The sequence below is a fragment of the Watersipora subatra genome, unplaced genomic scaffold, assembly GCF_963576615.1.
Source record: "Watersipora subatra unplaced genomic scaffold, tzWatSuba1.1 SCAFFOLD_242, whole genome shotgun sequence".
In the NCBI taxonomy this organism is placed as follows: domain Eukaryota; kingdom Metazoa; phylum Bryozoa; class Gymnolaemata; order Cheilostomatida; family Watersiporidae; genus Watersipora; species Watersipora subatra.
This window is the reverse complement of record NW_027045231.1, coordinates 26554-36082: the sequence shown is the minus strand read 5'-3', so window position 1 is coordinate 36082 and position 9529 is coordinate 26554. Positions and strand designations below refer to the sequence as shown.

Sequence of the window (9529 nt, the reverse complement as noted above, 5' to 3'; positions counted from 1 at the left end):
CTTTCGAACTCGTAGATGAGAAGAACAAGCCAAAGAACGGCGCTTTCTACTCACCTGTCTTTACACGCGTAGACATTAGATAGCCGGTAAACTAATAAGATCTACGATAGCGCGTCACTTTATGTCGAGAAAAAGTAACAAACTTCCTTTAAAAGAGATTTCTTCGGATTAAAAGTGAGAATATGTTATTTTTATGTTGAGATCGGACGCTGCAACAGTTTTCGTTATACACGAGTAGAGTACATCCTTCGACTACAAAAAGTGTCGCGCTTTAATTGATCACGCTTGCCAGAAGGGTTTTGACGCGGAAATGCAGCAGCAAAGTTATATATACTGTTACACACTACACGTACGTAGTACATAGTACATAGTACATAGTACATAGTATATGTATATATATATAACGCATACGTAGTACATGTTCATGTACATGAACATGTACATGTACATGTACATGTAGATGAAGATAGCGCGAAGATCGCGATGAAGATAGCAAGATGTAAAAATAAATAAAAAGTCTACAGCACCCGGTATTCCCAGGCGGTCACCCATCCAAGTACTAACCGGGCTCGACGTTGCTTAGCTTCAGTGATCGGACGAGAACTGGCGTTTTCAACGTGATATGGCCGTAGACACTGATGCGCTCTTCGAGACACGCTATTAACGCAGAGTTATAATAATGCTCACCAAGCCGTGACTATATTGTCCAATGGGCGTTCGCTGATTATTGCCACGTTTCTCATTAGCGTCTGTTGAAGCTTACTAAATGTCTACGGCCATATCACGTTGAAAACGCCAGTTCTCGTCCGATCACTGAAGCTAAGCAACGTCGAGCCCGGTTAGTACTTGGATGGGTGACCGCCTGGGAATACCGGGTGCTGTAGACCTTTAGTTTTTATCAAAATTATACTAATTTAGAATTTTCAAGCTTCTTTAATTCACTCTATCTCTTGATATAGAATAAAAAATCATTTCCGCTTGAAAGTCTTTTAATTCGCTCTATCTCTTGATGTAAAATAAAAAATCATTTCCGCTTGAAAGTCTTTTAATTCGCTCTATCTCTTGATGTAAAATAAAAAATCATTTCCATTTAAAAGTCTTTTAATTCGCTCTATCTCTTGATTTAAAACAAAAAATCATTTCCATTTAAAAGTCTTTTAATTCGCTCTATCTTTTGATATAAAATAAAAAATCATTTCCATTTAAAAGTCTTTTAATTCGCTCTATCTTTTGATATAAAATAAAAAATCATTTCCATTTAAAAGTCTTTTAATTCGCTCTATCTTTTGATATAAAATAAAAAATCATTTCCATTCAAAGGTTTTAGCCGAAACTGGATAATATGAATATTATTAGTACTTGATGCTATCCGGCTAGCTTCAATCTCCTCATCTTCACCAGCCATGCGCCGCTGCTACCCGTGCATTTTAAAGAGGATATAATTTCGATTCGTTTTCATTTTGCGCGGCGTAATAGCTCAAGAAACTCGCGTTAAGATTTTCTTTTAATTGCGCAACTCGTATGTCGGCGTTACGAGTTTACCTAAAAGCTAAAATAAATAACTAAACGAAACTCGACTCGGCCTTTCGCCGCAAAATACGCATTCTCGTAATGTAAACTCGAGCGATCGTCTTCGATCGTGATGAAACAAAACCGTACTCGCGGATGCGTAAAAGTCTAAAAGGTAAATTGTGTCAAAAAGTTTCGAAACGATTTACAAACCGGAACGTGGAATCTACGTTACGACGGCAACTAAGTTCGGTGATGAGCGCGGGCCAGCGCGTAGCTAAGGTTGCTCCATCAGTTTTTATCTTTGCGGAACTATCTCTAGCGAAAAGCCTACTTTCGCGTAAGGTCATTTCCACGCAATTATAATTATTTAAAAGGAAAATATTTACCGTAGTTTTCAAAATGCTGACGAAATAATCTAAAGCGCGTGAAGCGGCGGTAACGAGCCTGCAACCTTCGTACGAATCGGCGAGATCTTGAGCGCTATGCGTTTAGCCAATGAGTGAACGAGTCGAATATTATCGAGCGCGAACAACCACGCCATCGAAGTATGAGAGTACACACGACTCCTAATTTGCACAATATCAACGATTCGTTTGAGCCGGGAATATTCGTTACGCAATGGCAAAGTTTTAAGCTATGCGTTCGAAGTAACTCGATAGCTTTTCATAGCTAATGAGCGAGCTGGACGAATAACCGGCAGCGCGATTGACCGCTCTTTCAAATATTGAGAGAGCGAACGAATCCTAGTTTACATGGTACGCATGAATGTTTCGTTGCAGCGCGATTAACCGCTCTTTCAGATGTTGAGAGAGCAAACGAATCCTAATTTACACGTGTATATAGTAGACGTACTACGATTGTTTCGTTAGGAGTTGAAGCTACTCGCGCGGCGGTCGAACGCGAGCGTACTCGTTTGGAGGCTATTACACCATTTCTAAAGCATCGCTTTATTTGGTTCGACGTGAACATCTTTTTAACACACCTGTTCGCGTAAGTAAAAGCTTTCTATGTAGGGCTGTTTTCTTTCGAACTCGTAGATGAGAAGAACAAGCCAAAGAACGGCGCTTTCTACTCACCTGTCTTTACACGCGTAGACATTAGATAGCCGGTAAACTAATAAGATCTACGATAGCGCGTCACTTTATGTCGAGAAAAAGTAACAAACTTCCTTTAAAAGAGATTTCTTCGGATTAAAAGTGAGAATATGTTATTTTTATGTTGAGATCGGACGCTGCAACAGTTTTCGTTATACACGAGTAGAGTACATCCTTCGACTACAAAAAGTGTCGCGCTTTAATTGATCACGCTTGCCAGAAGGGTTTTGACGCGGAAATGCAGCAGCAAAGTTATATATACTGTTACACACTACACGTACGTAGTACATAGTACATAGTACATAGTATATGTATATATATATAACGCATACGTAGTACATGTTCATGTACATGAACATGTACATGTACATGTAGATGAAGATAGCGCGAAGATCGCGATGAAGATAGCAAGATGTAAAAATAAATAAAAAGTCTACAGCACCCGGTATTCCCAGGCGGTCACCCATCCAAGTACTAACCGGGCTCGACGTTGCTTAGCTTCAGTGATCGGACGAGAACTGGCGTTTTCAACGTGATATGGCCGTAGACACTGATGCGCTCTTCGAGACACGCTATTAACGCAGAGTTATAATAATGCTCACCAAGCCGTGACTATATTGTCCAATGGGCGTTCGCTGATTATTGCCACGTTTCTCATTAGCGTCTGTTGAAGCTTACTAAATGTCTACGGCCATATCACGTTGAAAACGCCAGTTCTCGTCCGATCACTGAAGCTAAGCAACGTCGAGCCCGGTTAGTACTTGGATGGGTGACCGCCTGGGAATACCGGGTGCTGTAGACCTTTAGTTTTTATCAAAATTATACTAATTTAGAATTTTCAAGCTTCTTTAATTCACTCTATCTCTTGATATAGAATAAAAAATCATTTCCGCTTGAAAGTCTTTTAATTCGCTCTATCTCTTGATGTAAAATAAAAAATCATTTCCGCTTGAAAGTCTTTTAATTCGCTCTATCTCTTGATGTAAAATAAAAAATCATTTCCATTTAAAAGTCTTTTAATTCGCTCTATCTCTTGATTTAAAACAAAAAATCATTTCCATTTAAAAGTCTTTTAATTCGCTCTATCTTTTGATATAAAATAAAAAATCATTTCCATTTAAAAGTCTTTTAATTCGCTCTATCTTTTGATATAAAATAAAAAATCATTTCCATTCAAAGGTTTTAGCCGAAACTGGATAATATGATTATTATTAGTACTTGATGCTATCCGGCTAGCTTCAATCTCCTCATCTTCACCAGCCATGCGCCGCTGCTACCCGTGTATTTTAAAGAGGATATAATTTCGATTCGTTTTCATTTTGCGCGGCGTAATAGCTCAAGAAACTCGCGTTAAGATTTCCTTTTAATTGCGCAACTCGTATGTCGGCGTTACGAGTTTACCTAAAAGCTAAAATAAATAACTAAACGAAACTCGACTCGGCCTTTCGCCGCAAAATACGCATTCTCGTAATGTAAACTCGAGCGATCGTCTTCGATCGTGATGAAACAAAACCGTACTCGCGGATGCGTAAAAGTCTAAAAGGTAAATTGTGTCAAAAAGTTTCGAAACGAATTACAAACCGGAACGTGGAATCTACGTTACGACGGCAACTAAGTTCGGTGATGAGCGCGGGCCAGCGCGTAGCTAAGGTTGCTCCATCAGTTTTTATCTTTGCGGAATTATCTCTAGCGAAAAGCCTACTTTCGCGTAAGGTCATTTCCACGCGATTATAATTATTTAAAAGGAAAATATTTACCGTAGTTTTCAAAATGCTGACGAAATAATCTAAAGCGCGTGAAGCGGCGGTAACGAGCCTGCAACCTTCGTACGAATCGGCGAGATCTTGAACGCTATGCGTTTAGCCAATGAGTGAACGAGTCGAATATTATCGAGCGCGAACAACCACGCCGTCGAAGTATGAGAGTACACACGACTCCTAATTTGCACAATATCAACGATTCGTTTGAGCCGGGAATATTCGTTACGCAATGGCAAAGTTTTAAGCTATGCGTTCGAAGTAACTCGATAGCTTTTCATAGCTAATGAGCGAGCTGGACGAATAACCGGCAGCGCGATTGACCGCTCTTTCAAATATTGAGAGAGCGAACGAATCCTAGTTTACATGGTACGCATGAATGTTTCGTTGCAGCGCGATTAACCGCTCTTTCAGATGTTAAGAGAGCAAACGAATCCTAATTTACACGTGTATATAGTAGACGTACTACGATTGTTTCGTTAGGAGTTGAAGCTACTCGCGCGGCGGTCGAACGCGAGCGTACTCGTTTGGAGGCTATTACACCATTTCTAAAGCATCGCTTTATTTGGTTCGACGTGAACATCTTTTTAACACACCTGTTCGCGTAAGTAAAAGCTTTCTATGTAGGGCTGTTTTCTTTCGAACTCGTAGATGAGAAGAACAAGCCAAAGAACGGCGCTTTCTACTCACCTGTCTTTACACGCGTAGACATTAGATAGCCGGTAAACTAATAAGATCTACGATAGCGCGTCACTTTATGTCGAGAAAAAGTAACAAACTTCCTTTAAAAGAGATTTCTTCGGATTAAAAGTGAGAATATGTTATTTTTATGTTGAGATCGGACGCTGCAACAGTTTTCGTTATACACGAGTAGAGTACATCCTTCGACTACAAAAAGTGTCGCGCTTTAATTGATCACGCTTGCCAGAAGGGTTTTGACGCGGAAATGCAGCAGCAAAGTTATATATACTGTTACACACTACACGTACGTAGTACATAGTACATAGTACATAGTACATAGTATATGTATATATATATAACGCATACGTAGTACATGTTCATGTACATGAACATGTACATGTACATGTACATGTAGATGAAGATAGCGCGAAGATCGCGATGAAGATAGCAAGATGTAAAAATAAATAAAAAGTCTACAGCACCCGGTATTCCCAGGCGGTCACCCATCCAAGTACTAACCGGGCTCGACGTTGCTTAGCTTCAGTGATCGGACGAGAACTGGCGTTTTCAACGTGATATGGCCGTAGACACTGATGCGCTCTTCGAGACACGCTATTAACGCAGAGTTATAATAATGCTCACCAAGCCGTGACTATATTGTCCAATGGGCGTTCGCTGATTATTGCCACGTTTCTCATTAGCGTCTGTTGAAGCTTACTAAATGTCTACGGCCATATCACGTTGAAAACGCCAGTTCTCGTCCGATCACTGAAGCTAAGCAACGTCGAGCCCGGTTAGTACTTGGATGGGTGACCGCCTGGGAATACCGGGTGCTGTAGACCTTTAGTTTTTATCAAAATTATACTAATTTAGAATTTTCAAGCTTCTTTAATTCACTCTATCTCTTGATATAGAATAAAAAATCATTTCCGCTTGAAAGTCTTTTAATTCGCTCTATCTCTTGATGTAAAATAAAAAATCATTTCCGCTTGAAAGTCTTTTAATTCGCTCTATCTCTTGATGTAAAATAAAAAATCATTTCCATTTAAAAGTCTTTTAATTCGCTCTATCTCTTGATTTAAAACAAAAAATCATTTCCATTTAAAAGTCTTTTAATTCGCTCTATCTTTTGATATAAAATAAAAAATCATTTCCATTTAAAAGTCTTTTAATTCGCTCTATCTTTTGATATAAAATAAAAAATCATTTCCATTCAAAGGTTTTAGCCGAAACTGGATAATATGATTATTATTAGTACTTGATGCTATCCGGCTAGCTTCAATCTCCTCATCTTCACCAGCCATGCGCCGCTGCTACCCGTGTATTTTAAAGAGGATATAATTTCGATTCGTTTTCATTTTGCGCGGCGTAATAGCTCAAGAAACTCGCGTTAAGATTTCCTTTTAATTGCGCAACTCGTATGTCGGCGTTACGAGTTTACCTAAAAGCTAAAATAAATAACTAAACGAAACTCGACTCGGCCTTTCGCCGCAAAATACGCATTCTCGTAATGTAAACTCGAGCGATCGTCTTCGATCGTGATGAAACAAAACCGTACTCGCGGATGCGTAAAAGTCTAAAAGGTAAATTGTGTCAAAAAGTTTCGAAACGAATTACAAACCGGAACGTGGAATCTACGTTACGACGGCAACTAAGTTCGGTGATGAGCGCGGGCCAGCGCGTAGCTAAGGTTGCTCCATCAGTTTTTATCTTTGCGGAATTATCTCTAGCGAAAAGCCTACTTTCGCGTAAGGTCATTTCCACGCGATTATAATTATTTAAAAGGAAAATATTTACCGTAGTTTTCAAAATGCTGACGAAATAATCTAAAGCGCGTGAAGCGGCGGTAACGAGCCTGCAACCTTCGTACGAATCGGCGAGATCTTGAACGCTATGCGTTTAGCCAATGAGTGAACGAGTCGAATATTATCGAGCGCGAACAACCACGCCGTCGAAGTATGAGAGTACACACGACTCCTAATTTGCACAATATCAACGATTCGTTTGAGCCGGGAATATTCGTTACGCAATGGCAAAGTTTTAAGCTATGCGTTCGAAGTAACTCGATAGCTTTTCATAGCTAATGAGCGAGCTGGACGAATAACCGGCAGCGCGATTGACCGCTCTTTCAAATATTGAGAGAGCGAACGAATCCTAGTTTACATGGTACGCATGAATGTTTCGTTGCAGCGCGATTAACCGCTCTTTCAGATGTTAAGAGAGCAAACGAATCCTAATTTACACGTGTATATAGTAGACGTACTACGATTGTTTCGTTAGGAGTTGAAGCTACTCGCGCGGCGGTCGAACGCGAGCGTACTCGTTTGGAGGCTATTACACCATTTCTAAAGCATCGCTTTATTTGGTTCGACGTGAACATCTTTTTAACACACCTGTTCGCGTAAGTAAAAGCTTTCTATGTAGGGCTGTTTTCTTTCGAACTCGTAGATGAGAAGAACAAGCCAAAGAACGGCGCTTTCTACTCACCTGTCTTTACACGCGTAGACATTAGATAGCCGGTAAACTAATAAGATCTACGATAGCGCGTCACTTTATGTCGAGAAAAAGTAACAAACTTCCTTTAAAAGAGATTTCTTCGGATTAAAAGTGAGAATATGTTATTTTTATGTTGAGATCGGACGCTGCAACAGTTTTCGTTATACACGAGTAGAGTACATCCTTCGACTACAAAAAGTGTCGCGCTTTAATTGATCACGCTTGCCAGAAGGGTTTTGACGCGGAAATGCAGCAGCAAAGTTATATATACTGTTACACACTACACGTACGTAGTACATAGTACATAGTACATAGTACATAGTATATGTATATATATATAACGCATACGTAGTACATGTTCATGTACATGAACATGTACATGTACATGTACATGTAGATGAAGATAGCGCGAAGATCGCGATGAAGATAGCAAGATGTAAAAATAAATAAAAAGTCTACAGCACCCGGTATTCCCAGGCGGTCACCCATCCAAGTACTAACCGGGCTCGACGTTGCTTAGCTTCAGTGATCGGACGAGAACTGGCGTTTTCAACGTGATATGGCCGTAGACACTGATGCGCTCTTCGAGACACGCTATTAACGCAGAGTTATAATAATGCTCACCAAGCCGTGACTATATTGTCCAATGGGCGTTCGCTGATTATTGCCACGTTTCTCATTAGCGTCTGTTGAAGCTTACTAAATGTCTACGGCCATATCACGTTGAAAACGCCAGTTCTCGTCCGATCACTGAAGCTAAGCAACGTCGAGCCCGGTTAGTACTTGGATGGGTGACCGCCTGGGAATACCGGGTGCTGTAGACCTTTAGTTTTTATCAAAATTATACTAATTTAGAATTTTCAAGCTTCTTTAATTCACTCTATCTCTTGATATAGAATAAAAAATCATTTCCGCTTGAAAGTCTTTTAATTCGCTCTATCTCTTGATGTAAAATAAAAAATCATTTCCGCTTGAAAGTCTTTTAATTCGCTCTATCTCTTGATGTAAAATAAAAAATCATTTCCATTTAAAAGTCTTTTAATTCGCTCTATCTCTTGATTTAAAACAAAAAATCATTTCCATTTAAAAGTCTTTTAATTCGCTCTATCTTTTGATATAAAATAAAAAATCATTTCCATTTAAAAGTCTTTTAATTCGCTCTATCTTTTGATATAAAATAAAAAATCATTTCCATTCAAAGGTTTTAGCCGAAACTGGATAATATGATTATTATTAGTACTTGATGCTATCCGGCTAGCTTCAATCTCCTCATCTTCACCAGCCATGCGCCGCTGCTACCCGTGTATTTTAAAGAGGATATAATTTCGATTCGTTTTCATTTTGCGCGGCGTAATAGCTCAAGAAACTCGCGTTAAGATTTCCTTTTAATTGCGCAACTCGTATGTCGGCGTTACGAGTTTACCTAAAAGCTAAAATAAATAACTAAACGAAACTCGACTCGGCCTTTCGCCGCAAAATACGCATTCTCGTAATGTAAACTCGAGCGATCGTCTTCGATCGTGATGAAACAAAACCGTACTCGCGGATGCGTAAAAGTCTAAAAGGTAAATTGTGTCAAAAAGTTTCGAAACAAATTACAAACCGGAACGTGGAATCTACGTTACGACGGCAACTAAGTTCGGTGATGAGCGCGGGCCAGCGCGTAGCTAAGGTTGCTCCATCAGTTTTTATCTTTGCGGAATTATCTCTAGCGAAAAGCCTACTTTCGCGTAAGGTCATTTCCACGCGATTATAATTATTTAAAAGGAAAATATTTACCGTAGTTTTCAAAATGCTGACGAAATAATCTAAAGCGCGTGAAGCGGCGGTAACGAGCCTGCAACCTTCGTACGAATCGGCGAGATCTTGAACGCTATGCGTTTAGCCAATGAGTGAACGAGTCGAATATTATCGAGCGCGAACAACCACGCCGTCGAAGTATGAGAGTACACACGACTCCTAATTTGCACAATATCAACGATTCGTTTG

The 9529-nt window shown here is 39.7% G+C and overlaps 8 non-coding genes across 8 annotated transcripts; 4 read left to right on the top strand and 4 right to left on the bottom strand.

The window, feature by feature from the left end:
* Window positions 1-515: 515 nt before the first annotated feature.
* LOC137410066 (5S ribosomal RNA) lies at window positions 516-634 on the bottom strand. Its single transcript, XR_010980976.1, has one exon. It is a non-coding gene; the product is annotated as a 5S ribosomal RNA (ribosomal RNA).
* Window positions 635-768: 134 nt separating this feature from the next.
* On the top strand, window positions 769-887 carry LOC137410048 (5S ribosomal RNA). The gene has a single exon (XR_010980959.1). It is a non-coding gene; the product is annotated as a 5S ribosomal RNA (ribosomal RNA).
* A 2149-nt stretch (window positions 888-3036) lies between these two features.
* Window positions 3037-3155, bottom strand: LOC137410065 (5S ribosomal RNA). Its single transcript, XR_010980975.1, has one exon. It is a non-coding gene; the product is annotated as a 5S ribosomal RNA (ribosomal RNA).
* A 134-nt stretch (window positions 3156-3289) lies between these two features.
* On the top strand, window positions 3290-3408 carry LOC137410047 (5S ribosomal RNA). Its single transcript, XR_010980958.1, has one exon. It is a non-coding gene; the product is annotated as a 5S ribosomal RNA (ribosomal RNA).
* A 2106-nt stretch (window positions 3409-5514) lies between these two features.
* LOC137410064 (5S ribosomal RNA) lies at window positions 5515-5633 on the bottom strand. The gene has a single exon (XR_010980974.1). It is a non-coding gene; the product is annotated as a 5S ribosomal RNA (ribosomal RNA).
* A 134-nt stretch (window positions 5634-5767) lies between these two features.
* On the top strand, window positions 5768-5886 carry LOC137410046 (5S ribosomal RNA). The gene has a single exon (XR_010980957.1). It is a non-coding gene; the product is annotated as a 5S ribosomal RNA (ribosomal RNA).
* Window positions 5887-7992: 2106 nt separating this feature from the next.
* Window positions 7993-8111, bottom strand: LOC137410063 (5S ribosomal RNA). The gene has a single exon (XR_010980973.1). It is a non-coding gene; the product is annotated as a 5S ribosomal RNA (ribosomal RNA).
* Window positions 8112-8245: 134 nt separating this feature from the next.
* On the top strand, window positions 8246-8364 carry LOC137410045 (5S ribosomal RNA). The gene has a single exon (XR_010980956.1). It is a non-coding gene; the product is annotated as a 5S ribosomal RNA (ribosomal RNA).
* The last annotated feature ends 1165 nt before the right edge of the window (window positions 8365-9529 follow it).